This window comes from Melanerpes formicivorus, unplaced genomic scaffold (assembly GCF_026170545.1).
Source record: "Melanerpes formicivorus ecotype bairdi unplaced genomic scaffold, bMelFor1.0.p_v2 SCAF_6, whole genome shotgun sequence".
Taxonomy (NCBI): Eukaryota; Metazoa; Chordata; class Aves; order Piciformes; family Picidae; genus Melanerpes; species Melanerpes formicivorus.
In genome coordinates this window covers 29,715,581-29,742,552 of record NW_027142358.1, presented here as the reverse complement: position 1 = coordinate 29,742,552, position 26,972 = coordinate 29,715,581, and the positions used below count along the sequence as shown (strand labels likewise).

The 26,972-nt window shown below is 54.2% G+C and overlaps 1 protein-coding gene across 2 annotated transcripts in view; it reads right to left on the bottom strand.

The window, feature by feature from the left end:
- The window catches only part of PWWP2B (PWWP domain containing 2B), a 58,505-nt gene that overhangs the window by 18,335 nt on the left and 13,198 nt on the right, over positions 1-26,972 (bottom strand). Inside the window, exon 3 of one of the 2 annotated variants that reach the window (XM_068140275.1) lies at positions 15,102-15,671. The exons of the other annotated variant lie outside the window; for it this stretch is intronic. The gene's annotated coding sequence lies outside the window, so the exon portion shown is untranslated. Of the gene's footprint in view, positions 1-15,101; positions 15,672-26,972 lie in introns of those variants that run through there. 2 annotated transcript variants of the gene reach the window in all.

The following is a 26,972-nucleotide window of genomic DNA, read 5'->3' as shown; positions in this document are numbered from 1 at the left end:
GAGTCAGCTGCCTCGAACACCTCCAGGGAGGGGGCATCCACAACCTCCCTGGGCAGCCTGTTCCAGTGTCTCACCACCCTCACTGTAAGGGATCTTTTCCTAATCTCCAGTCTAAATCTGCCCTGCTCAAATATCATCAAAAAGTCAGAGGTGCAGTGAGAAGCCACCTCAGCACTCTGAGGAACACCCTCTGAGCAAACACAGCAGCTTTAACAGCAGAATGCAGGGAGGGATTTCTGCAGCTTATTATTGCTCCACCAAGGGTGCTGTTGGGGCAGCTTCTGCTCTGCTCACCCCTGAAAACATGGCCAGGGGAAGAGGTGTTGCTGATGCTCATCATTTCAGCACCTCACCATATTTTTCCCCCTCCCAGTACCCCCAGCAAAACTACCTTGTGCAGCTGTCTGCCCTGGAAAAAGACATTAGCTTCTAATCTGCCTGTCTGAGGGGAAGCAAAAGGGAACCAAGGCCACCAAAAGGAAACTCCAAGGGCCCACAAAAGCCAAAGACTCATCTAGTCAATGAGTCCTACAAGCTCCTGGTTTCAGGCTCACCTCAGCACAGCTGAAGATGGCCATGGCCAAGCAGCTCCAGAGAATGCTGGGCAGCTCCATGGTAGATCAGCCAGGCTGGCATCACCCTCACATCCTGCTGCTGCTGTGGAAGGATGTTTCATGAGGAGGTGGCACCAAGCTGGTGCCAGCCATGCTCCCCCCTGCAGCAGGGATGTGGTATCATCCCTTCAGGATGGGCAGTGTACCAGAGGAGGGTCACAGAATCATGGAATGGTTTGGGTTGAAAGGGACCTTGAAGATCATCTAGTTCCAACTCCCCTGCCAGGGACAGCTCAAGGCCCCATCCAACCTACCTTTGAATGCTTCCAGGCTTGGAGCCTTCTCTGGGCAACCTGCTCCAGCATCTCACCACCCTCATGGGGCAGAATTTCTTCCTCCTCATGTCTCATCTCAATCCAGTTTCTTCTAGTTTGAAGCCACCACCCCAGGCTTGTCATTCTATGTCTTTGTCAAAAGTCCCTCCCCAGCTCTCCTGTAGCCCTCTTCAGATAGTGGAAGGCTGCTCTAAGGTCTCCCTGGAGCCTTCTCCAAGGAGAACAACCCCAACACCCTCAGCCTGACCCCACAGCAGAGGGGTTCCAGCTCATCCTTGCTGTGTCCCTCCCTATGGCACAGGAACCCTGGGAGCTTTCACTGGTTTCAGCACAACTTGGCCATCTTTGCCAGAAGAGCTGGGGAAGGAGCTCTCAGGGGCACCAAAGGCATTGCACAGCCTTGCTCCCACTGAGAACTTCCAAAGCAGAAGCACCTTGACACACACCCAGGGCAGCAGTAGGAATGGAAGTGCCACAGGAGCCTCTCCCATAACCAGCACTGATGACACCTTTAAAGCTTCCATTCCTGGGGACCTCCCAGGAAATCCTGATGGGAACCCCAGGCCACAGCTGGGCAGGGCTGCCCCAGAGCTGAGAGGAGGAGAGGACACACCAAAGCTTCACACTATGATTGCTGAGTGGCACCATGGAAAGCAGGAACCAGCCAGGCAGGAGCCAAGCTCTGCTCATGAAGAGCCTGAGGTGGGAATGAGAGCAGAAGACACTTTTCTGGGGTGGCTTTGAGGACACTCTAGTCTCTCCCTGGAGAAGCACAGACTTTCCCTCATCCCCTCAGCTCCTCCACGCCTCTTTTGTCCCCCCTTCAGCTGCTGGCATCTCCTCTAGGGATGCTCAGATGCACCAGGCAAGGCAGTGGCTGTTGCAAAGCCACTGGTCCCACAGCTAGCCTGGGGATGGCTTTGTGGCTGGGCTCTTCCCTGCAGAGGTGCCCAGGGACACAGGTCTGATCTGCTCCTCCATCCCTTCCCACATTCCACCACCATCAGGCTTCTGTTGCTGAGGCTTCAGCAGCAAATGAGCCAAGCCAGGAATTCCCACCTGGAAAGCTCTACCTGAGCTAATTGCAAATCACAGCCATGAAGTTACTGCCAGTGCTTGCAATTAATTTAGCAGGACTTAATGAATGCAGCTAGAGAGCCAGACCCAAGTGCTGGAAACCTCACATATCCAGCAGATAAAGAATCCAGCTGGGGGTTGGGCTCTTCTCCCTAGGATCAGGTGATAGGACAAGAAGAAATGGCCTGAAATTGTGCCAGGGGAGGTTTAAGTTGAAGCTAAGCAAAAATGTCTTTGCTGCAAGAGTGGTCAGGCACTGGAACAGGCTGCCCAGGGAGGTGGTGGAGTCACCAGCCCTGGAGGTGCTCAACAAACCTGTGGACATGGCTCTTGGGGACATGGTTTCATGGCCATGGTGGTGCTGGGTCAGTGGTTGGGCTGGATGATCTTAGGGGGCTTTTCCAACCCAAACCATTCTATGACTTCCTGATTTATTCCCTTTAAGCAGACCACCTGAACTGCTGTAAGGAGCCTCCCTGTGCCCATCTGGCTCTGAAGTCCTGCTGCAAAAAGATGTCTGCTGACCTAAGCAGCCCCTCCTTGTCCTTTAGGCACTCCTGCAGCAGTGATTGATTACTTGGGGCTGTATCTGAGGCCAGCTGAGTGATTTGAGCAGGGAGGAGCTGCAGCAGGCACCCTGATCTGCAGGTTCTGCTTCCAAACCTCATTGGACAAGAGATGCACAAGGAGATTGCCACGAGGCTTGGTGGTGCTCTGCATCACAGTATCACCGTATCAGAGTATCACTAAGGTTGGAAAGGACCTCGAGGATCATCGAGTCCAACCTATCAACACAGACCCCATGACTAGACCACGGCACCAAGTGCCACGTCCAATCTCCTCTTGAATGCCTCCAGGGATGGGGACTCCACCACCTCCCTGGGCAGCACATTCCAATGGCTAACAACTCTCTCTGGGAAGAACTTTCTCCTCACCTCCAGCCTAAACTTCCCCTGGTGCAGCTTGAGACTGTGGCCTCTTGTTCTGGTGCTGGCTGCCTGGGAGAAGAGACCAACCCCCTCCTGGCTACAACCTCCCTTCAGGTAGTTGTAGAGGGCAATGAGCTCACCCCTGAGCCTCCTCTTCTCCAGGCTAAACAACCCCAGCTCCCTCAGCCTCTCCTCACAGGGCTGTGCTCAAGGCCTCTCCCCAGCCTTGTTGCCCTTCTCTGGACACCTTCAAGTGTTTTGATGTCCTTAAACTGAGGGGCCCAGAACTGGACACAGGACTCAAGGTGTGGCCTAACCAATGCAGAGTCCAGGGGCACAATGACTTCCCTGCTCCTGCTGGCCACACTATTCCTAATGCAGGCCAGGATGCCATTGGCCCTCTTGGCCACCTGGGCACACTGCTGGCTCATATTCAGGCGGCTGTCGATCAGCACATGGATGTGAGCAGAACACAGCCCCACCAAGGCTGCTCTGGACCCTCCTGGAGCAGGAGCAGGGGAGGGGCTGGGTTCCCCAGCACCATGCCAAGGCACTGTGCCAGCATGGGCACAGCAGGGATGGCCAGGACCTTCACTGGGATGGAGATAACTCTGCCTCCAGCCCCACCAGCGGATGTGAGCGTCAGGAACATGTTTTCTAGACAGGAAAACAAAGACAATTGGCCAGGAATGTGCTTCTTATTTTGCTCCTGCTGCACGACCTCACTGCTCTTTATTTTCAGTTTCCCCAGACCACTCTGCAGCTTTGGTCACTGCAGGTCAGCGGCCCCACAGCTCCAGGCAGCTGCTTCACCTCCCAGCCCCTGCCTTGGCCCTGCAAAGCTGTGTCCTGTCCTCCACCCAGCAGCCAGGAGGGGTTTTCCCACAGTGCTGAACGGTGGGTGCAGAGCTGGTGAGGTTCACAGAATGGTTTGGCTTGGAAGGGACCTTTAAAGGTCATCCAGATCCAACCCTCAGCTCTCTGAGACAGAGAAGAGAGATGTGGTTGTACACTGCTCCAGCAAGCTTTTGTCCAAGTAGCATCTTCTAGTCCAAGTGCTGGGTGCTGCACTTTGGCCACAGCAACCCCATGCAGAGCTACAGGCTGGGCTCAGAGTGGCTGGAGAGCAGCCAGGGAGAAAGGGACCTGGGGGTACTGACTGACAGCTGGCTGAACATGAGCCAGCAGTGTGCCCAGGTGGCCAAGGAGACCAATGGCATCCTGGCCTGCATCAGGAACAGTGTGGCCAGCAGGAGCAGGGAAGTCATTGTGCCCCTGGACTCAGCACTGGTTAGGCCACACCTTGAGTCCTGTGTCCAGTTCTGGGCCCCTCAGTTTAAGGACATTGAGACTCTTGAAGGTGTCCAGAGAAGGGCAACAAAGCTGGGGAGAGGCCTTGAGCACAGCCCTGTGAGGAGAGGCTGAGGGAGCTGGGATTGCTTAGTCTGGAGAAGAGGAGGCTCAGGGGTGACCTCATTGCTCTCTACAACTACCTGAAGGGAGGTTGTAGCCAGGAGGGGGTTGGTCTCTTCTCCCAGGCAACCAGCACCAGAACAAGAGGCCACAGTCTCAAGCTGTGCCAGGGGAAGTTTAGGCTGGAGGTGAGGAGAAAGTTCTTCCCAGAGAGAGTTGTTAGCCATTGGAATGTGCTGCCCAGGGAGGTGGTGGAGTCACCATCCCTAGAGGTGTTCAAGAGGGGATTGGATGTGGCACTTGGTGCCATGGTTTAGTAGTCATGAGGTCTGTGGTGACAGGTTGGACTTGATGATCTTTGAGGTCTCTTCCAACCTTACTGATTCTATGCTTCTGGCCTAGGCAGCAGGCCTGGTAGCTGTGCCATGGTCCTCCTAAGCACTCACACAACCACCAGTGTGCTGCAGCTGCTCATCAAGTACCTGCTAACAGCGACTCTACGGCCCAGGGGAGCTGCTGCTGACAGCCCTGAAGCCATCACAAGTCAAAGCTAGAATGAAGCACAAAGCCTGCATGCTGTGTGAGGACAAATCACCACGTGGCCCAGCACAACCAAAGAATGGCTCAGGTTGGAAGGGATCTGAGCAATCATCTACTCCACCCTTCCTGCCATGGGCAGGGACACTTCTCAACTAGACTTAGCTGCTCAAGGCTTCATCCAACCTGGCCCTGAACACCCCTATGGAGGGGGCATCCACAGCCTCCCTGGGCAGCCCATGCCAGAGTCTCACCACCCTCATATAGAAGAAACTCTTCCTAACATCCAGTCTAAACCCACTCTTACCCAGCTTCAAACCATTCCCTGTTGGACTTGTTGATCTTTGAGGTCTTTCCCAACCTTGTTGATTCTATGATCCTAGGCCCAACACCACCTAAGACCATCAGGACCAGAAGTCTGGGTGACCTAATAGAGGGTGAAACATGGCTGGATTTTTCTGCTGCAGCAGACACAAAGTACCTCTGACAGGAATGACTGTTGTGGCCACACATTCCAAAGCTCCTGACTTTTGGCCACAGTCACTTCTTCCCTCACAGAGAGGACCAGAGGCTCTGTGTTTCAGCAGCAGATGCTAGGCACAGACAGCACTGGTAAACAACAATCTGTCTGCTGACTTGTAGGGAAGGGAAAAGCCCAAAGCCCTGCACAAAAAATGCTTTTCTCAACAGAAAGCTTCTCCATCCCCCCCCAGACATCAGTGGCTCATCAACCATATGGAAAAGACCTGCAGATCATAGAATGGATTAGGTTGGAACAGACTTCAGAGACCATGTGCTCCCAACATCCCTGCTATGGGCAGGGACACTTCTCAGCTAGCCTTAGCTGCTCAAGGCCTCATCCAGCCTGGCCTCAAACACCTCCAGGGAGGAGGCATCCACAGCCTCCCTGGGCAACCTATTCCAGAATCTCAGTAGCCCTGTACTGAAGAACTTCTTCCTAAGATCCAGTCTAAACCTACTCTCCCTCAGCTTTAAACCATTCCCCCTTCTCCTATTGCTAGACACCCTTAGGAAAAGTCCCTCTCCAGCTTTCCTGTGGGATCCCTTCAGACACTGGAAGGCAGCTATTAGGTCTCTCTGAATCTTCTCTTCTCCAGGCTGAACAACCCCAGCACCCTCAGCCTATCCTCAGAGCAGAGGATCATCCTTGTGGCCCTCCTCTGGACTCACTCCAACAGCTCTGTATCCTTCTTATGATGTGGACAGCAGAACTGGATGCAGTATTTGAGGTGGGGTCTCAGCAGAGCAGAGTAAAGGGGCAGCAGCCCCTCCCTTGCCCTGCTGGCCACACTGCTCTTGATGCAGCCCAGGACAGGATTTGCCTCCTGTGCTGCTGGCTCATGGTCAGCTTCTCAGCAACCAACACCCCCAAGTTTCTTCAGAGCTGCTCTCAACCCACTCTGCACCCAGCCTGGATTTGTGCCTGGGATTGGCCCAACCCAGATGCAGGACCTTGCACTTGAGGTCATTGAATCCAACCAAGGGAACTGCTTGTGACTGTACCCAAAACAGAGCATCCATCACTGCTGTGCAAGCACCACCATAACTAATTTTCAGTATCTGTAATGGGAGGGGAACCCCCCATTAATTACAGCTGATAATTAGCATCTGTGATGGGAAGCAGCATTTGACCTTGGAATAAAAATGAACTCAATTTAGGCACAAAGCCACTCCCAGTGAGAGGAGCAGCAGCAGGAGCCTACCACTCACCCTTCCAGGATGATGGGGTTGGGACCAGGCAGCAAACAGCAAAGATGACAACAGTCCTGGGCAGGTTTAATCAGCCTGCATGACCTGTCCCCCCAACAAGGAGGGGAAAGAAGACTCCCCAAAAGCCCAAAATCTTTCCTCCAGATAGCAGCTCACAGATTCATAGAATGGTTTGGTTGGGAAGGGACCTTAATGATCAGTTTGTGTGTCAGCAAGCTACTGCTGCTGTTCTCTGTTTACATGTCCAGCATCACCAAGCCCCCCTGGAGGGCTTCAAAAAACATGCAGAGATGGCCCTTCAGGACGTGGTTTAGTGGGCATGGTGGTGCTGGCTTGATGCTTGGTCTTTCCCAGCCTTAATGATGCTGTGGTTCCAGGATTCCACTGCACCACAGCAGCAGCTCTGCAGCCAGTGGTCTGAGCCAGCCTGGTCTTTGCTTATCAGCAGAGTTGTCCCCTTGTAGGGTTGAGGGTCACAGAGCAGTTCCCATGTCACCAGCCCTCTCTACTGCACTACATAGCCAAATTTAGCCCCTGTGGAGAAGTCTGTGCCCCCTGTGCCTGGCAGAGCCAGCTGAAGCTGCAGGCAGAGCAGGGAGAGGCTGAGCAGGGCTGTCCCCACTCCTGAGGGAAGTGACATTTCTCAAGTCTCTGGATGTCACAAATCTTGGGCAGCCTGGCACCAAAGCCAGGCCTTGGCTCTCCCCAGTGAGACCAACCCCAATCTACCCATGGCTCAGGCAGCCTGGAGTTGGCTTGGCATTAATGCACAGCAGGTTTTCCCTGCTCCCCTGGCTGTCAGGACATCTTCACCACACAAAAGAAAACCTCTTCTCTCCCCACCCCATAGGCAATGCTGCCCCTTCTTCCACCCCATTCACCTCTAGGGCTGGCCAGCACAACCCACCCACAGCCAAGTCATCACAGAACCCCAGCATGGTGGGGTTGGAAGGGACCTGTGGGGATCATCCAACTCCAAACTTGTGGAGTCTCCTCTGGAGAGACTCCAAAACCTACCTGGACCTTGTGATGCTGGGCAAGCTACTGTGGGTGCCCCTGCTTTAGCAGGGGGGTTGGACTGGGTGATCTCCAGAGGTCCCCTCCAACCTTTACCATTCTGTATGATTCTGATTCTGTTGAGGAGCAGAGATTAGAAACCAGCCAAGAGAGAAGAAGGAAAGAAAACAAGAACTGCCCAGTTCCAGTGCAGAAAAAGGTTACTGATGGAAGTTCAATCCTTAGCTAAACACTGAACTCAGAGGAAGCAAAGCCAATAAAATGCCCCTCAGGCAGGTTGAGTGGCACAGAGCTCCCCATCACGAGATGTTCTGCTGAACAGGCAGCTCTCAGAAACCAGAACAAACATTCCCATGGCTAAAACCAGCAAGCCCTTATCAGCCCTTGTGCTGCAGGCTGCACATCAGCTGTGCAGTGTTTGGGCAACCTCCCTGGCAGCCAGCTCACTCCAGAGAGCATTTTCTGCCTCTCCCTCAGAAGCAGATGGATGCTTAGCCACAAATTCTCCAGGCCAACATGGGGTGAGTTTTGGGAGCGCAGTCCCTGCAACATGGTGTCCCCTAGCAGCATGTGTGGTCCTCCACAGCCAGTCATAGGCATTGATGGAACCAAGTGGTGCTGCCACGCTGCACCAGGGAGCTGCGGAGATGTGAGCCTGGCCAGGAACATGCCAGGGCTTTTGGGTTCACAACCCCTTTGCATTTTCCACTGGAAAGAGATGTTCCACAGAGAACATGTGATCTTACTTTCTCAGTCAGCTCCTGAGGGACTTCAGAAGAAGGTGGGGTTGTTCAGCCTGGAGAAGAGAAGGCTCCAGAGAGACCTTCTGGTGGCTTTGCGGTGCTTAAAAGGTCCAGAGGAAAGCTGGGGACAGACTTTTGAGGAGTTGTGAGAGGACAAGGAGTGATGGTTTGAACTCAAAAAGGGAGATTCAGGCTGGAGAGAAGGGAGAAATGTTTGACACTGAGGGTGGTGAGAGCCTGGCCCAGGTTGCCCAGAGAGGTGGGAGATGTCCCATCCCTAGAGCCATTGCAGGTCAGGTTGTTTGGGGCTGTGAGCAACTTGCTCTAGTTGCAGATGAAGGGGTGGGCTGGATGAGCTTTGAAGGTCCCTCCCTGCCCTAAGCAGTCTGTGATTCTCTAAGGAAACAGCACAATCTGTGGAGTAAGAGCTGAAAACCACTGAATTGCCCCCAAACCACTTTTCTGCCCCATCATTCCAGACTTAACACCCAAGGTTGCTAACACAAGCCCTGTTCTCCTCAACCTCCTCTCTCTGGGGCCATTACCTCACTTTCACAACCCAGCTAGCCCAATACAGACCTGGCATGGGGCCAGATTCAGGAATAACTGTTCCTGAGTTTCAGCATTGGAAGCACAGAATACACCTGCTTGGAAGAGACCTCAAAGATCATCCAGTCCAACCCTCAACCCAGCACTGAAGGGTCAACATTAAACCGTGTCCCTAAGCCCCAAGTCCACACACTGCTTGAACACCTCCAGGGATGGTGACTCCACCAGTGCCCTGTGCAGACCATTCCAATGTTTGAGAACCCTTTCAAGTGAAGAAATATTTCCTAATGACCAGCCTAAACCTCCTCTGGCACAGCTTAAAACTGTGCCCAGGGAGGTGGTGGAGTCACCATCCCCCTGGAGGTGTTCAAGAGAGGTGTGGACATGGCATGTGGGGACATGGTTTGATGGCCATGGTGGTGTTGGGTTGATGGTTGGGCTGGATGATCTTAGAGGGCTTTTCCAAGCCCTTTTTAAGGGTTTAAAAGCATCTGCACATAACTGGCACTCACAGGTGGATCCACCTGGAGAAAGCAGCACAGGCTCTGCGCTTCGCCTTCATGCTTTAGGATGTGCTCAGGACCGCAGCAGGCGCCCACGCAGGCAGCTTTGCACCCCCGTGCACTGGCACCCCCCCCGCCAGGGGAGAGAGCCAAATTCCCCAATTATCCCCTCAAAAGCAGAGTTTCCTCAGCCCCCAGCAGGCAGTGAGTAACTCCCAGCAGAGCTCAGCTCGGGGAGGGAAGCGCCGTGACTCAGCCAGCAACCTCCGCACGCCCCGCGGGGAAAGTCATTTTCCTTCGGCAGCAGGGCTTGGGCTGGGGAAACGAGAAAGAAGGCTTTGGAGAGGCCATGGGGGCACCAGGGCTCTGGTTTAAACTCGTGTGCGCAGGCATCTGTGCCATCCCATCGCTGGTCACCACCGGCGGCCGCTTGCAGCGGAGTGCAGCCAGGAAAGGGTCTGGCCGAGCAGGAGCAGGGTGAGGAGGCCCCAGCCCGCACAGCCTGATCTCAAACCACTCATTAGCTCACACCCAGCAGCAAATTAAAGCCAGGCAGAGTCGTCACAGGCTTCAGCAAACGACCTTCCTGAGCAAAATGATGGGGTGGAGGAAAGTCATAAACAGAATCCAAGCCGAGAGGATCCCCACCCCCAACCCAGTGCCAGTGGAGCCCAGCAGGGTGTGGGGCTGCCCTGGGTGAGGGGGGCAGCCCTTGGGCAGCCTCTCCACCGAGGGCATGGCAAAAAGATGCAGGAATGATGCTGCACTTCAGGGTATTTGGCTCCAGAGAGTTCCACAGAATCCCCAAATCCCAGCACAGTGGGGGTTGGAAGAGACCTCTGGAGATCAGGGGTGCCCCCCACAGCTTGCCCAGGATCACAACGGCCAGGGGGGTCTGGAATCTCTCCAGAGAAGGAGACTCCACAATCTCTCTGGGCAGCCTGCTCCAGGGCTCCAGCTCACACCAAACAAATTTCTCCTCCTTTTCAGATGGAACCTCCTGGGTTCCAGTTTGTGCCTGTTGCCCCTTGTCCTGTCACTGGGCACCACTGATAAGAGTCTGGTCCCATCCTCTTGCCCCCCACAGATGCTTCAGCTCTTGCTGAGCATTGATCAGATCCCCTCTCAGGCTGCTCCTCACCAGGCTCGACATGATTCTGGGCAAGCTGCTGTGTGTGACACAGCCCCCAGCCCCTAGGGAAACCACCACATTCACACCCACAGCTGGGTTCCCACCTGGGCACTGTAGGGCAGCCACCAGCCCTCACCAGCATCTCCTCTGAGCCAGCCCACAGCAACAGAAGGGTGTGAGGCCCCTGCACAGCACCAACCATAACTAAGGGGCAATGGTTTGAAATTAGAGATCAGTAGATTTAGACTGAATGTTAGGACCACATCCTGCACCATGAGGGTGGTAGAATGCTTCAACAGGTTGCCCAGGGAGACAGTTGAGGTCTCATCCCTGGAGATATTCAAGGTTGACAAGGCTCTGAGCAACCTGAGCTAGCTGATGATGTCCCTGCTGACTGCAGGGGGTTTGGACTGGATGACCTTTGGAGGTGCCTTCCAACCCAAACCATTCTATGAATCGATGAGCTTCAAAGCCTACTTTCTACTCCTGAGCACTGCAGTTTAGGTTGTAACCCAACAGAACTTTTCCTCTGGCACAACAGAAAGACCCAAGGCAGCCATTCACCATCACATTACTGAAAAGGACATTCAGAAACTTCTCCCTGGGCTTTCTTACATCAGCTCAGGGACTTGCCATCACCATGCCCTTGGTTTGTGCCTTTGGATTTGCTGAGGAATTGCTCCGATTGCCCTGCACCACCCTGAGGCAAAGCAGCCATCTGCTGTAGGATTCATAGAACCATTGAATGGTTTGGGTTGGAAAGGACCTTAAAGATCTTCTAGTTCCAAGCCCCCTGTCACAGGCAGGGACACATTCCACTAGACCTGGTTGTTCAAGGCCTCATCCAAGGATCCATGCCTCAAGGCCTTGCCAAACCCAAGGAGCCATCATAACACCAAGAGAGGGCAGCCAGCTTGCTCAGCTCTCACCTGCAGACCGAGCTGGGCTTTGGTTGGGATGGTGCTCAGGATGGTGCTCAGGATGGTATCTAACCCCACCTCTGGCACAGAGCCACTGACTCCAGGAAGGCCTCCAGTCCCTTCCAAGCACCATTTTCTCTGCCGTCACGAAACTGAAACTCTCTGCAGGTTCTTATTAAAGTGGCAAAACTCCAGTGACTCACCTGCTGGAATTCCAGCCTGCTCCATCCTGTGAGCTGGTGCTGACACACAGGGGTCAGGCCACCTGGCACCACGGGAGCACAAGGCAAACACAGCAGTCCCAGCACAGGCAAGCCCCTGGTCCTCTTTGGAGGAGGGTCCCTCCCAGCAGAAAGGGGCAGCAAACCAGTCCTCCCAACCTTCCCACTGCTCACAGGACCTGGAGGACATGAGACTGATGTTTTTCCCTTGACCTCAGCACTGGCCAGGACTCCTGCAGTACAAGCCCATTGTTTGCTTTGTAAGGGCCCAGCAATGCCAAGAATGTCACACATCCAGGTGGAAGGACAAGAGCTGGTAAAAGGAGAGCAGGAGCTGTGCCCATGGGGACAGGAGACTAGCAGGACACAGCAACATGCAAAGGAAGACCAGCAAGGTTCCTCCAGCTACTCCTCCATCAGCACTGAGGAGCACAACCGCTGCTCTGGGGGCATGAGGCAACAATGGCAACCCAGGCAGAAGACAAAGGCAGGCAGGTTTCCATCTGGCAGATGTTTATGTGCACCAGGGGTTTTACTGCAGAGCCAGAGTATCATAGGAAAAAACCTCCTGGACACCCCCTCCTAAACACCACATCCAGCAGTAGAAGATGGACACTGGATGTGGGTTACCTTCATAGTATCATAGTATCAGTCAGGGTTGGAAGGGACCACAAGGATCATCTAGTTCCAACCTCCCTGCCATGGGCAGGGACACCCCACACTAGATCAGCCTGGCCAGAGCCTCATCCAGCCTGGGCTTAAACACCTCCAGGGACGGGGCCTCAACCACCTCCCTGGACAACCCATTCCAGGGCTTCACCACTCTCATGGGGAAGAACTTCCTCCTCACCTCCAGCCTGAATCTCCCCACCTCCAGCTTCATTCCATTCCCCCTAGTCCTATCACTACCTGAGATCCTGAGCAGTCCCTCCCCAGCCTTCCTGTAGCCCCCTTCAGATACTGGAAGGCCACAATGAGGTCACCTCGGAGCCTTCTCTTCTGCAGACTGAACAGCCCCAGCTACCTTCTCCACCTGCCTCACATCCCAAGCCTCAGGTATCAGAACTCTCCCTCACCCCCAGCAGAGATTGGATGCCTGGTCTTGGGGATGGTTCTGCTTGTCCACAGGCCTTGGGTGACATCTGCTAGCCTTCCCAGGAGGGCATTCCTGCTGTTCTTGGCATCTGCTCTGAGCAGGGAGTGGGGGCCTGGTGATTTCTGTTCTGCCTTTTTTTGTCTGCTTGGTTTTCCAGACAAACAGAGGCTGTTTGTAAACCCCTTCCGCTGACTGCTGGAAGCCCGCAGCCAAAAGGCTCAGCCACGCTTTTGATACACACAAGAAGGACCTCACAGAGCCATCAGCAAAGCCCAGGCCTAGCTTGAGAAGATGCTAGGAAAAAAAGCACCCACAAATAAACTGAAGACAGGCAGCCAGGGGTGAATAAAGGTGGAACTGTTTTCTCCATGAGCAGGGGCAGTCAGGGCACCTCTGCTCTGCAGATGGGCAGAGTGGGTGCCCAGGTAAACAAGCAGCTCACAAAGGCCTCACAGACGGTGCAGGACACATGTCCTCCCCAGATACTGCTGCCCTTTGACACTTATTTTTGGCAAGCAGGAAGCTCCTTGGTTTGTTTGCAGAAGTGGCTAGAATGGGCCCTGGGAGGCAGCTGTCCTGTTCCAGCTCTGCCTTTCAGTCTGGGTCCTACACCACAGGCTCCCAGCCACTCAAAGGGACACAGATTAGACTCACTCTATGCTCCCACCGAGACTCAGCAGAAGGGGGCTTGGTGCTGAACTGCTCTTGTTAGGCTTGGTTGTGTTAGAGGGAAGAGGGAAGCTCTGACCTCTCCTGCTGACATCCAGAAGACCACAGCATGACCCAGGAAAACGCCAGCTTCCCTGTTTTCCAACCTGCTCCTCCTAACTCAACAACAGCTCCCCACAGCCTCTGCTGCACTGACCCAGAGCAAACAGGAAACAGAATCTGTGCAGATCCTGCAGCTTCAAGCCATCATCTTATCTTCTGTGCAGCCATCCTGCAGCTGCAAGCTATCCTCTACAGGCAGACACCACTTGACACCTAGCAGGGACAACTCTGAACTGTGCTCTCCAGCATCAGAACCCAACAGGCTGGCATCAATTAATCTTTCTGGACTGAGGGAATCCAGACTCATGCAAACCTCAAAAGATTAACCCACACAGTTCCAAGAGCTTGTCCATAGGTCACTTGAGTTTGTAAACCACTTGGCACTCTACACTTGGTACAAAAGCTGTAGGCTCCTTGTTTTCACAGTACAGTACATTAGAGGTTGGAAGGAACCTCCAGAGATAATTGAGTCCAAACCCCTGCCAAAGCAGGATCACTTAGGGTAGTCCGAGGAGGACAGAAGAGAGGAGGACAGAAGAGAGGAGGACAGAAGAGAGGAGGACAGAAGAGAGGAGGACAGAAGAGAGGAGGACAGAAGAGAGGAGGACAGAAGAGAGGAGGACAGAAGAGAGGAGGACAGAAGAGAGGAGGACAGAAGAGAGGAGGACAGAAGAGAGGAGGACAGAAGAGAGGAGGACAGAAGAGAGGAGGACAGAAGAGAGGAGGACAGAAGAGAGGAGGACAGAAGAGAGGAGGACAGAAGAGAGGAGGACAGAAGAGAGGAGGACAGAAGAGAGGAGGACAGAAGAGAGGAGGACAGAAGAGAGGAGAACAGAAGAGAGGAGAACAGAAGAGAGGAGAACAGAAGAGAGGAGAACAGAAGAGAGGAGAACAGAAGAGAGGAGAACAGAAGAGAGGAGAACAGAAGAGAGGAGAACAGAAGAGAGGAGAACAGAAGAGAGGAGAACAGAAGAGAGGAGAACAGAAGAGAGGAGAACAGAAGAGAGGAGAACAGAAGAGAGGAGAACAGAAGAGAGGAGAACAGAAGAGAGGAGAACAGAAGAGAGGAGAACAGAAGAGAGGAGAACAGAAGAGAGGAGAACAGAAGAGAGGAGAACAGAAGAGAGGAGAACAGGTTGGAAAAGACCAGGAATGCATCCAGGTAGCGTTTGAAAGTCTCCACAGGAGGAGACTCCACCACCTCTCTGGGCAGCCTGCTCTAGTGCCTTTCTGTCTCCTAGTCACCTGCAAGAATGAAGACCCTTTCTACCCAGCAACATGCGTTCAAGGGCCTTTGATGACACTCCTGGACTAGCTGTCATCACCAAAGTCAGGTCAAAACCTTCCTTCACTCTCTCTGGAGCCATAAGGCTACCGACCCATCTCCATGCAGCTCGAGCACAAGCCAAGGCTGGGCTGTTCCAGGTGACTGGAAGCACACATTTGGACACAAAGCCATCCCAGTTACCAGGAGCCTGCTTTGTTCACCTACCTGGCAGCAGGAATTCTCTCAGCTGTGCAGCAAAGGACACAGGAAGTGTCAGAGATGCAATGACAGCCACAGGGGTAGGGGTTGCACATTTTCCATGTTTTAATAGACACCAAAGTGAGTCCATTGTACTTAAGACACTACAATGATTTCATCCTATTGCATGTCCTGCTCCATTACATTTCTCAGAGCACAGAATTGAGCAAAGGTCTGGCAGCTTTAGAGTTAACAAGTGTGTGAAATCTGTAAGGAAAAGAAGCAGCAGCAATAATCTGGGAGGGGGTTGGGTTTGGTTGGTGGTGGGCTTTTGTTTTATCAAGAATAGCTAACTTTTGAGTAATAAATACATTCCGAGTTGTGGGCTTTGCTGTTCTCCTAGTGCACTCCCACGTGACTTGTCAGATTTCTCAGCCTAGGGTGAGATATCCTGAAGACTTTCCCAGCAGCCTCACACCAGAAGAGCCACCTCTGACCGCAGGTCCCGGTGCCTCTCCCCTGTCCCCCGTCCCGGACGAAGAGCAGCGCGATCCGACAAGGGAAGGCGTCCTCCTGCCACGCGCGCGGCGGCCTCCAGCTTCTCCCGGGGAGCGTGTCAGGGTGCTGACAGCCTGGGTGACCCTCTAGGAGAACAGCTGTGCTCTTATCTTCTGTTACCTTGAAGAAAGCGAAAGAGGGAGAGGTCACTGCAGGTGGCTGGGCACAGCCCGGTGTTAGCGGACAGGCACACACTGCAGGGGCCCTCTAAATATAGGCAAGGAATTCTGCTGCTCCTGGCCAGTCTGGCAGGCAAGAGCCAGAGGCAGCTACAGCTCTGGAAGGAGCCCATCAAGTTAACAAAGGCAGAGCAGGAGCAGGAGCTTTCTCCAAGCAGGCACGGTACGAGTCACGGCGAGGGGAACACATCGCTGCTCTCCGGCCTAAAGACCGGCGCGGCCCTGGCCGGGTGGGTTACCGGAGGTTAATCTGCCACGGGCTCCTGCAGAGCGTGCCACGTGAAGAACATCTGCCTCCACTTTCCAAACACAGGCCAGAAAATAGGATTAGTTTCCCCTGGAGAGCAAAGCTGAGCCGAAGCTTCTCTAAGTACCTGCCGCTGCTGAAGATGCCGGCTGCCGCCCCGGCACTCGCAGGTGCTCGCAGGAGTCACGGCTGGATGAAGAAGCTGAGCAGCCATGACACCTTCTCATGTTGCCTCCTTCCCCTTGGGCCCCTCACTCTTCCCACCCCAGGCCACAGCTCATTTCAGGCTGCAGAAGCAAGTGTGTGCCACGGCAGCACTGTGGAGCCCTCGGGATGGCCGGTGTCTCTCAAAGGACCACGCACTGCTCCCCTCCCACACAGCCCTCTGAAGATCATACAATGGTCCAGGCTGGAACAGACCTCCAAAGGTCATCCAGTCCAACCTCCCCACAGTCAGCAGAGACATCCCCAACTAGATCAGATCACCCAGAGTCCTGTCAAGCCTAACCTTGACTGTCTCCTAGGATGGGGCCTCAACCACCTCCCTGGGCAACCCGTTCCAGTGCTCAACCACCCTCAGCGTAAAGAACCTGTTCCTAACATCTAGTCTATATCTGCCCCTCTCTAGTTTGAAGCCATTGCTCTTTGTCCTGTCACTGCAGGCCTTTCTAAACAGTCTCTCATCTCCCCATCTTTCCTGTAGCCCTCTTCAGGTACTGGAAGGCTGCTATTAGGTCTCCCCAGAGCCTCCTCTTCTCCAGGCTGAACCACCCCAGCTCCCTCAGCCTGTCCTCGTAGCAGAGGTGCTCCAACCCCTGATCACAGAATGTTAGGGGTTGGAACAGATCATCCAATCCAAGCCCCCTGCCAAAGCAGGATCACCTAGGGCAGGTCACACAGGAACACATCCAGGTGAGTTTTGAAAGTCTCCAGAGGAGGAGACTCCACCACCTCTCTGGGCAGCCCGCTCCAGTGCTCTGTCACCCTCACCATAAAGAAAGTGTGTCCTTGTGTTGAGATGGAACCTCCTGTGTTCTAGCTTCTACCCATTGTTCCTTGTCCTGCCACTGGGTACTACCAAAAAGAGCCTGGTACCTTCATCTTGACATCCACTAGGATGTCCTCAGTCTTCTCCTCTCAAGACTAAGCAGCCCCAGGTCTCTCAGTCTTTCTTCACAGAAGTGATGCTCAAGTCCCTTGATCATCCTCATAGCCTCTTCTGGACTCTCTCAGGCACCAGATCACAACTGAGCAGCCTCCAGGCACTACAGGCACACAAGGTGCTTATTCAGAAGGGCAAAGCCACCCACTCCAAACCACCAGAGGGTGATGGAGCTACCCATGCCTGATGTGTTACACTACTGTCATCTGGCCTCCTCACCATCCACTGAGGGCAGATGGCAGGCTTGAGAGATGCATCTCCTGAAGAGGGATGTGATCATCAAAGCAAAATCTTCAGAGGGAAGTCCTCATCTGTGTCCCTGCATGGAAGAGGTATTTGAACTAGCCCTGTAAGTCAGGTTACAGATTAACTTGACTTGGAAGCATTCAAAAGAAGGATCCATTTGCCTTCAAGATCAAATGAGGCAATCAGGAGACAGAATCCTAGAATGTTAATGGTTGGAAGGGAACTCAAAGGATCATCCAGTCCAACCCTCCTGCCAGAGCAGGATCACCCAGGGCAGGCCGCACTGGAAACAACACACAGGAGACACGGGAAACAACTCAGTGACACAGGAACGAAAAACCAGCATGGAGACTTACACTTCAGCTTTTCAGCTGCAAAAGCATCACAGCACCACACCTCAGACCCAATCCAGCTTGAGTCAGTCCCAATGCCTGACCAGCCCTCAGACACATCCGTGCCAGATCAGCCAACGTGGCCGAGTCAGAGCCACGGGACGCATGGGCTCAGATCCGTGTCCCTGACAAACGGGGTTAGTGCTGGAAGGCAAAAGATCAAAGACCTTTAAAACCCCCTGGCAGCTGAGTGTTTTGTCTTACAGAGAGCACAATCAGCCCAGCACACTGACACCAAACACAGGAAGATGACCACATTTCCAGCAGCTCTCCTGTGGGCACAGGACCAAACGCGACGCTGATCTGCTCCGACGCGGCCTCCAGAGCGACCTTCAGCGCTGCCCAAACAATGGAGACTTCAAAGAGCTGATTCAGTGCACCCTGAACATCTGCCTTGAAAATTCCACTCCAGAGGACTGCAGTTGGGCTTCACCAGCTCCTACAGTAGTGAGCAGAACCATCCCACTGCTCAGAAAGTGGGCTGTCTCACAACAAGCCTCTGTCACCTACAGTCCTCACTCAGCCCTGCAGGAGAACCTCTCCATGTGGCTTCTGCTGGGTTGTGAGACCTCCCAGGGCACACAGCAAGCTCCCCTGCAGGCTCACAGGATGTTAGGGGTTGGAAGGGCCCTCTGGAGATCGTCGAGTCCAACCCCCCTGCCAGAGCAGGACCCTAGAATCTGGTGCAAGTTGCACAGGAATGCATCCAGATGAGTCTTGAAAGCCTCCAGAGGAGGAGACTCCACAACCTCCCTGGGCAGCCTGCTCCAGTGCTCTGTGACCCTCACAGTGAAGAACTTCCTCCTCATGTTGAGGTGGAACCTCCTGTGCCTCAGTTTATACCCATTGCCCCTTGTCCTATCACAGGGTGCAACTGAGCAGAGGCTCTCCCCTCCCTCCTGACACCCAGCCCTCAGGTATTTATGAACATTCAATAAATGCTGATGAAGTTTTATTCCCTTCCTCCCACCCAGACCTTAGTGAGGTGCCTGGACTGGGCACGACACCCCCCAGATGGTTTTTCGCCCACAGCCAACCCTTCAGAGCCAGAGCAGACACGGAGAATGTTTGGTCTAAACAGGAAAAATGCATTTCCTTGTTGGGGAGGCAGCAACAAGCCCTGGGGCCAGTCTTTGTGATTTTCAAACTTGGAGGAAGGAAGCATCACAACAGAAGAATGACACCAAGCAACCTCCCAGCGAAGGCTGCTCCCCGTGCGAGGGCAGAGCCAGGCACCAGCTGCGGCTGCTCGCCGGGAGCCAAGATCAGGGAGTCCCTCCTCTGGGACCTGAACCTTGGTGCTACCAGCAAAACATCAAACTGCTTCAGAGCAGCTGAGGCTCCACAGCTTGCAGTGTCCAAGCCTCAGCTCTGTGTGGATGGGAGGCTGATTGTCCCCAGCACAGACTCACCACACTCTGCAGCCCAGGGCTGAGGAAGGGGCAGGGGCCACCACTGCCAGATCTCAAGGGTCTGTTCTGAGCAACCTCCTGGGAGAGGTCTCACCATGGGTTCAAGAGGAGAAACACAGTGACAGTCCCTCAGATGTTCTCATTTCAAGCTACAAAACTTCAGAGATCAACCCCCTGGGAAAAACAGCCTAGGAGAAAAAGGACTTGACAAATGTCCAATTCCTTGGACAAGGAGAAGGTGCTGGGGAGAGCAGGCAGTGTAAGATTCTTCTGCATGAAAAAGCTCCACACCTCCTTTCTCCTGATCACTGCCTGTGCACTCCAGCTCAGCAGACAGCTGCAGGCCCTCTCCAGTGAGCCCACAGAGGCTGTCTGCTGCCTTCCTCCTAGCAAAGCTGGACCTCAAACTGCAGGAGAGTGTCCTCTGCAGAAAGCATCTGATTCTCATCCCACATTCAGCAGAACACAAATTCACATCTCCCACCTCACAGAAACACCTTGAGGGGCAGGTGCAGAATGCCTCCATTCTGTAATGGGGCAGAGGGCAAGCCCTCAGGGGGTGCTTCAAATTACATTCTTCTCCTTGCTTGATTCCACTTGACTTTTCCTTTCTGCTGCCAGCCATTCCTGCTCTTCCACACAGCTAGAGTCAGCAGAACAGAACTACCACCCCTGCTGAGACATAAAGCACAATGCCATCTCTGATGGGTCCTCAAGCCCCCTGTCAGCTTCCTACACTGATGGAAGAGAGCAGGGACAGATCCTGGGCAAGCTGTGGTAGGTGCTCCTGCTTTAGCAGCGGGGTTGGACTGGATGATTTCCAGAGGTCCCTTCCAAACTCACCATGGTGGCATTCTGTTTAAAGAAAGCCAAACATCTTCCAGAAGGAGCAGCAGCTGGAACATTCTGGGTGCTGCTGTAGACCTGACACACGTACAAGCAATGTAGGCAGAACAGAGCTGCTCAGGCCCCTGTGTGCTGAGCTTTGTGTCAAAAGGAAAGCCAAGCAAGGTCTCCTGAAGCCAAGTGCTCCATTACACCCAAAAGCACCAAGTTTTGGATCAAACAAAGCCATTCACAAAGTCAGGCCTGAGCCCTGCAGCAGAGTGCAGAAAGCTGATGTGCCCTCCCCAAGGCATGTGGGTGGCGGAGACCCTGCTCTGCCCTCGCCTGGGGAGCTCACACTTTGACCTCTGAGGCACCATAAGCACAGGGCATCCCTGGCACCCCATCCACTCCCCTGCTGGGCCTTTTGCCTTTATGACAGTGCCATGTGCACTGATGAAAGGGCTCCTGGACATGCTGCTGGGCTGTACCACCAGCAGGCAGGGATCAGCTCCAAGTGAAGACCAAGAGACACACCACATGTGCACAGGGTGAGGTCTGGAAACTCATCTCCTACAGATGGTTTCTCTGGAAAGCCCTGGAGTGCTGCAGCACTGAAACCCTCCCTATCCCAGCAGCCCCAGCCCTCTCAGCCTGCATGTCCTGGCAGGCTGGGTACTGATGGCACAAGAAGCCTGCTCATTTTCTCCACTGGAGCAGCCAACTTGGAGGAATATTTTCTAATCATAATTCAATTAACAGCAGGCTAATTGAGCACCATCAAAGCAGCCTTCTCCCAGGCATTCTCCACAGGGGGGTGGAAAGGCAGTGAGCTAGCCCTGGCTCAAGCTCAGGAAGATGACACAATCCCAGCAAGGTGGGGTTGGAAGGGACCTCTGGGGATCATCCAGTCCAACCCCCTGCTAAAGCAGGGGAGCCCACAGCAGCTTGCCCAGGATCACCATGGCCAGGTGGGGTTGGAGTCTCTCCAGAGGAGACTCCACAACCTCCCTGGGCAGCCTGCTCCAGGGCTCCAGCACCCTCACACCAAACAAATTTGTTCTCATGGAGAAAGCATTCAAGAGGTCCTATCCTCCTGTGGCCCTGAGGAGGAGGGACAGGAGCCATGGAACCTAGAAGACCTCTGACAGACAGCCAAGTGGCTCCTGCAGGGCTTTGTTTCTAAAGATGGGACCAGCCCCAGCCACGAAGGGAAGGGCAGAGAGGCCAGTGCTGGAAGTGCTCTGGACAGTCCCTCCTTCCTGTGCCTTCCAACTGCAGCAGAAGGGCTGGGGGTCAGTGGATTGCTTTCACCAACCTGCCAGATGGGGGGGGTGGAACCACCTCAACTCCCAAGGCACCGGTACCCATCTGACTGGTACAGGCTGGAGCTGTGTTCTCCAGTATCAGACTCTATCATCTGAGCAGTGAAAAGCCCTGTGCCAAGGTTGAGGGCTTTCTGCTTCCAGAAAGGGCAGCTTTGGCAGGAAGGGACAGCTCAGCTTACCAGCTTGAAGCAAAGCAGAGCAAGCCATCCATCAGAGGGGAAGCTAAACCAGCAATTTAGCTACAGTTCATCTCTTCAGCTGCAGAGAGCAGGCAGGGGATGTGCTTCATGAGGAAATCAAGTCTCTGATCCTCCATCTCATGCAGCTGAACCAGGACCTGTCCATCAGTCACACACATCCACTCCAGGAATCAATCAGCTCCATGAAAAAAGCCTTGACTGAAACACTGCCCAGCTCCTCCCTTCCAGAGACACCACCCTGGGCCCTGGAGATGTTCTGTACAGCAGGGCAGCTGAAGGGTCCAGGTGGGAAAGGCTGGGCACATGATGCTGGAGAGCACTGGTGACTCCTGTGGAGGTGAGATGAGTGGCAACTGTTTGCACAGGTGGAGCAGCCACATGTGGACCCCCACTCCATGTTGCATCCATGGGGAACAGAGCACAAAGAGCCTTCTACTGCCCATAGGCACCAGCTCCAGTGGCCTTGGGATGGGCAGAAGACACAGTCCTCACCCTGCACACCAGATGGACATTGTGCCAGCAGCCAGCTAGAATCATCACAGCATGGCTTAGGTTGGAAGGGATCATCTACTCCAACCCCCTGCCATGGGCAGGGACACCTCCCACTGTCCCAGCTTGCTCAAGGCCTCATCCAACCTGGCCTTGAACACCTCCAGGAGAGGGGTACCACAGCCACTCTGGGCAGCGTGTTCCAGTGTCTCACCACCCTCATACTAGAGAGCTTCAGACTGGTCTGGGGCAAGGACCACACCAGAAGTGGGACAGCACTTCCCAGCTGATGGAAGAGCTGGAGACTTGGGGTGCAGGGCCTCCAGAAGTCAAGGTGTTAAACTCCATCTGTCACTGCTGCCAGCCAGAAGCAGCCTGTTTCAGGTGCCCGCAACCCCAGGACATGCAAGGGTACATCAGTGACCCACTGCACAGGCACCCACAGAGCAAAGCAGCTGCACCAGGTGGGTGTAGAACAGAGAGCAGCACCAGCTCCTCCTCAGCCAGCTGGCAGGAACACAGGCAGGCAGCCACACAGAATCACACACAGCATGGTGGGGGTTGGAAGAGACCTCTGGAGTCCAACCCCGCTGCCAGAGCAGGATCAGCTAAAGCAGATCACACAGGGACATGTCCAGGCAGGCCTTGAAAGTCTCCAGAGAAGGAGACTCCACCACCTCTCTGGGAAGCCTTCTCCAGTGCTCTGCCACCCTCCAAGTAAAGGAGCTCCTGCTCATGCTGATATGCTGAGGTTTATACCCAGCCAAGGCCTTCCTGAAGCCCTTCCTCAGCAGCATTCAGTCTGACACTCAGCCCACACACTCCTCCCACCTCAATCCCAGTGACAGCCAGAAAGAAAGCAATCCACAGATCAGGCTGGAAAACCACACTGCAAGCCTGCAACCTTCTGAGAGCTTTGCTCTCTGGTTTTGGGTTCCAAGTCCTACCTTTAACACATCAGCATTAAAACAGGAAACCTTAATGTGTCACCCCTTCTGTCACCAGGCCCCAGGAGCCAAGCACTGCCTGTGCATGACCAAGGCTTGGCTAATCCACAGCAGCCTGGGCCAGGCCTTGACAAGCCTTTTGGCAAAGAAATTGTTCCTCATGTCCAACCTAAACCTCCTCTGGGGCAATTTGAGGCCATTTCCCCTTGTCCTATCATTTGTTTCCTGGGAGAAGAGACCAACCCCCACCTGGCTCCAAGTTGCTTTCAAGAGTTGTAGAAGGCCAGCCTCCTTTTCTCCAGGCTGAACAAGCCCAGGTCCCTCAGCTGCTCCTCACCAGACCTGTTCTCCAGACCCTTCACCAGCTTCCCAGCCCTTCCTTGGACCTGCTCCAGCCCCTCAGAGTCCTTCTTGGGGTGAGGGGCCCAAAACTGAACCCAGGACTCAGGGTGCAGCCTCACCAGAAGGACAATCCCTACCCTGGAGGCCACACCATTGCTGATCCAGGCCAGGATGTTGGTGGCCTTCATGGCCACCTGGACACACACTGGCTCATCTACAGCTACTACTGACCAACACCCCCAGGTTCTTTCCTACCAGGCAGTTTCCAGCCACTCTACCCCAAACCTGGAGTGTCCCTGGAGTTGTTGTGACCAATGTACAGGACTCAGCTCTTGGCCTTGTTGAACTTCATACAGCACCAAAAGCTGCAGAAACTTCCTTTTCACACCACTTGTAAAAGTTTTCAACGAACACAAGTTTCCAGGCTCTGCTCTTTGTCCACCACCCAGACACAGCCTGCCTGTCCCAGCCTGGGAAGCCATGCTGGGGATGGAGCTGCTCTGCTGAGCCTGCCCTTCTGCACACCCCACAAAAAGCAGCCATCACCTTGGTCCCTCAGCACAGACCCTGCTCCTGCACAGATGCAGCCAGCACAGAGCAGGCAGCAGGGCAGCCACACCTCAGAGAGGGGCTCTGCCCACCGTGGCCACGCTCAGCTAGCACAACTAAAGCTCTAGATGGGGACTGAAAACTGCAACCAGCAGATGCCAAATGCTCCAGATGGGGCTTGGAGACCCTCAGTCCAGGAAGCAGCTTGCTGTGCTTCTAAGGGAGCTGCTAAGCTCTTTGGTTGACACAAATCTCCTCTGGCAGCTGAAGTTCCAGCTCACGTAAGCAGATCGTGTTCCTGGGCATCTGCAGAGCCCCTGTGCAGTCAGAAATAGCACAATGCATGGCCCCTGGCATGTCCAACCCTGCACCCAGGAGAGAAGGGAAAAGGGGCAGCAGATGGCACAGGGAGGGAGAAGCAGCACGGATGTCCCCCAGCACGGTGTCGGGCCCAGCACGGTGCCGGGCCCAGCGCAAGGGCTCGGGGGAGCAGGGGGATCTGCAGGGTGCCACAGTCCCTGCTGCAGACACCCAGTGCCAGGGCACACAGGCACCGGTTTGGGACTGGTTCTCCTGCTTTGTGTCAGCATGCAGAGACGCTGGCTCCAAGCTGCTGGGAGGAAGACTCAGAACCAGTAATTAAGCTGGGAGCTTGGCTTGAGCTGACTGCAGCATCCTGAAACCCTGCCAAGAAACATCTCAAGCGTTCCTCTGCTGGGCTGAAATGTTCCTTGTAACCAGGCAGGTGTTTCTGAAGCTTCAGCTTCCACAGCCACCACCAGCACAGCTTTGCACAATGTGAGCAGCCTCTCCATGCCACTGGCAGAGCAGGGGAGAAGAGGAGAAGGGAAAAAGCAGAGTGAGTGATGCTGCTTCCTAACCTGCTGGCAAGAGACACCCTGAGCCTCTTTGGAGGTGAAGTCACCACCCAAGGTTCCAACCCTTACGTTGGAGCTGCTATATATAGCAGTGTGCCATCAGCTGGGGCTCTGCTGCACAGGGCATGGCTGCTGACTCTGAGAGGCTGCTAAGCCAAGGGCAGCCAAATTAGGACCTCCAGAAGCTGGTCTGTTCTACTTTAATGGTTCCACAGCCTGGGGGTGTGGGGACAAAGAGAGAGGAAGAGTAAAGGGCTCTCCAGAGTGCAGAAGCACATGAACATGAACACTGCTGTGCGCAGTCTGGGTCCCTGCTGCACAAGAAAGGCTGGAAAGTGTCCAGGGAAGGGCCAGGAGATTGATCAGGGGACTGAAAGAGCTGACATGGCAGGACAGGCTGAGAGAGCTGGCTGTGTTCAGCCTTGAAAAGAGAAGGCTTAGGGGAGACCTTACTGCCATGGATCAGGACATAAAGGGTGGCTATCAGGAGGATGGTGACTCCCTTTGTACAAGGAGTCCCATGGGAAAGACAAGAGGTGATGGGGACAAGCTACTGCTGGGGAGATTCCCATTGGACTGCAGAAGGAAATGTTTCCCCTTGAGAATAGGTGGACACTGGAATCACCTTCCAAGGCATGCAGTGGAGTCCCCTGCATTGGGCAGTTTGAAGACTCAGCTGTACAGGCTGCTGGGCCAGCTCATTTCAGCTCTGCTGTTACCTAGAAAGGTTGGAGCAGATGATCCTTGGGGTCCTTTCCAACCTGGCCTTCTGTGACTGTAAACTTCTTTGCTGCAGAGGTGTGTATGAAAACCTGCCAGAAGTTTTAATGAAGCTTCATTGCCTGAGAGGGCTGTAGGCAAGGAGGGAGGATCTGTCTTGAGCTGCTGCTCAGGAAGACCACAGAGCAAAATGAGTCCCCCAGTCTCATGGCACTGCAGGAAGTACCTGCATGGATCATCATTCTTACCACTGAGTAAGGGGTTGGAGCAACAGGAGGTTTAGGCTGGATATTAGGAACAATTTCCTTGCTGCAAGAGTGGTCAGGCACTGGAACAGGCTGCCCAGGGAGGTGGTGGAGTCACCATCCCTGGAGGTGTTCAAGAAATGTGTGGACATGGCACCTGGGGACATGGTTTAGTGGCCATGGTGAACATAGGCTGATGGCTGGATCTGATGACCTTGGAGGTCTTTTCCAACCCAAACAGTTCTATGATTCTGTACCACTTGGGAAGCCCCTGATCCTGCCATCTGATGTGTTTCCTGCAGCAGGGGCAGGGTGGCCTATGGAAACATGGCTCTCCTTCAGAGCTGGATCTGCAGCTCCATCCACTGCTCATTTCCAACACCATGTGTGTGAGGTCACACCAGCCCTGAAGGGTCCACCCCTGGTGATAGGTTCTGATCCAGACCAGAAGTGTGCCAGCACCCCACACCACACACCCATCACAGCTGAGTACAACACCTCAGGCAGGAGAAAACCTCCTGTTGTAACACCATACCTTAGCTGGGCTGCTCACAGTTGTGGAAGATGTTTGGCTCAAGGAACCTGAAGCTTACACAGCTCCAAGATTAAACAGGAAGGCATCCCAGAAGTGAACACAAAGCACAAGAGGTTCTCCTGCGATAGCCTCCACTCCACATGGATTGATTGGCATGGCCAAACTGACTGCCTTGAAGCATCTGAAAGGTGGCTGTCAGGAAGAAGGGGCCAGGCTCTTTTCAATGGTGCCCAGTGATAGGACAAGGGGCAGTGGATACAAACTGGAGCACAGGAAGCTCCACCTCAAGATGAGGAGAAACAACTTTGCTGTGAGGGTGCTGAAGCCCTGGAGCAGGCTACCCAGAGAGGTTGTGGAGTTTCCTTTCCTGGAGACTTTCCAGACCCATCTGGATGTGTTCCTGTGTGATCTGCTTTAGGTGATCCTGCCCCAGCAGAAGGTTTGGGCTTGATGATCTCCAGGTCTCTTCCAACCCCTACCATTCTGTGATTCTACTATTAGCTGCTACTTCCCTGCCCAGAAGCCACCAGATGGGGCCCAGCAGCAAAGCCAGCTATCAGGAAATGGTGACAACACTTGTTCTGCCCAAGCTGTCCCAAACAGCACAGCAAAGAGTTCAGGAGGAACTCTGCTGCACCTTGAAGTGGAGCCCTGCTCCTGCAGGAGCAATGGATGCTGACCAGGATGGCCACAGAGAGAACAGCACATTCTGGGCAGCAGGTTTG